The 1,373-nt window shown below is 35.0% G+C and overlaps 1 pseudogene; it reads right to left on the bottom strand.

Annotated features, from left to right (window-relative positions):
• The window catches only part of LOC119587370, a 33,850-nt pseudogene that overhangs the window by 12,931 nt on the left and 19,546 nt on the right, over nt 1-1,373 (bottom strand).

The following is a 1,373-nucleotide window of genomic DNA, read 5'->3' as shown; positions in this document are numbered from 1 at the left end:
AAACCCACTTAAATTTCCCCAATAAATATAATAGCAAAACCTTTAATTGGGGAGCAGCTTGGTCATGTTAATCTTTTTGGCACGCAAGCCCCTAAAGGGGCTTTGGTGAAGGAAAAAATTTCCACACGGTCAGAAACTGGGGGATCAGCAAAACAAAATTTTCCCCTGCTTTGAAGGTGGAGGGGGATGGGGGTGTCATTTCCTACAAAAAATTTAAAAATCAAATTTGTAGAAAAAATCACAGCATTCACCCCCAACAACCCGACCATTACATGTGATTTTACCCAATTATTTTATTACAAAGGAAATAATGAGTGCAATATTTACAGACAGACAAAAGAAAAACAAAAAAGTGAGAATGGAACTTTGGGTAAAGTTGGTTCTTTTCAACTCTGAATGAAAAACACAAAATAAACTTTTTTTACTTACAAAATCTTAGTGCCGGCTTTTTCCCCAATATTTTGTGGAGGGGAGATGCCCAGGGGATTTCATCTTCACCAGGTTTCCCACCATCAGTAAAACATCAAAAAATTTTAAAAAACTTTATTCCAGCCCCACACACAAACAATTAAGGATGATACAAAAATAAAAAAGAAAAAAAGACTTGCCTATCCCCAAACTTTCTCTTGGGGTTTTGGGTGGAGTTGGGGGGCATCCGGCCGGCCCAAACTTCCCGAATTGGAGACCCACCAAGGGATTTCTTGTTCCATCACCTGAAATTAGAGGGAATTTTTTAAAAGTTTTAAAAACCCATTAACCTTTTTAGCAATACTAACCAAAACAAAATTAACCCTTTGACCAGATCAGTAATTTTTGTCATTCCTATCAATGTTAGCTTTTAAAAGAAGTCTTTTATTTTCTTGTATTTTACCCTATATAAAAACAATAGAATTTAAATAATTATCAGAATGGGCCCAAATAAAACTTAATTTCCTTTGAAAAAAACATTTTTAAGCTAAAATAAATTACACAGAAACATGGTGAAATAGAGTAAAATACTTATGGGGCAGTCACCCATTTTCAGTTTCCATGTTTTTCGCCCTCCATATACCCAAAACATGAGTCAGCAATAGTTACCCCAAAACTACCTTGTAAAAACTTTTTGTAATTATAAAATTTATAAAAGAATATAACAAAAATGTGTATGCTGTGTCAAGTTCATATCTCCTTGGCTCTTTTAAACAGACAAGATCATCATTTATACTTGCCTACAAATTTTTTGGGCGTTTGCACCAAAAATGGTTTTTATTCAATAAGGGGCACTCTCCTACACTGGTTGCAATAATAGCCCATTACAGGCCCATAAGCAAAAAGAAACTAGCAAAACATTTGGAAGAAAAAATACTTCCCCTGATCCCAGTAAACAGTCCCCA

This window comes from Penaeus monodon, chromosome 22 (genome assembly GCF_015228065.2).
Source record: "Penaeus monodon isolate SGIC_2016 chromosome 22, NSTDA_Pmon_1, whole genome shotgun sequence".
Lineage (NCBI taxonomy): Eukaryota > Metazoa > Arthropoda > Malacostraca > Decapoda > Penaeidae > Penaeus > Penaeus monodon.
The sequence above is the reverse complement of the archived record's forward strand: the minus strand, read 5'-3'. Positions and strand labels throughout refer to the sequence as shown.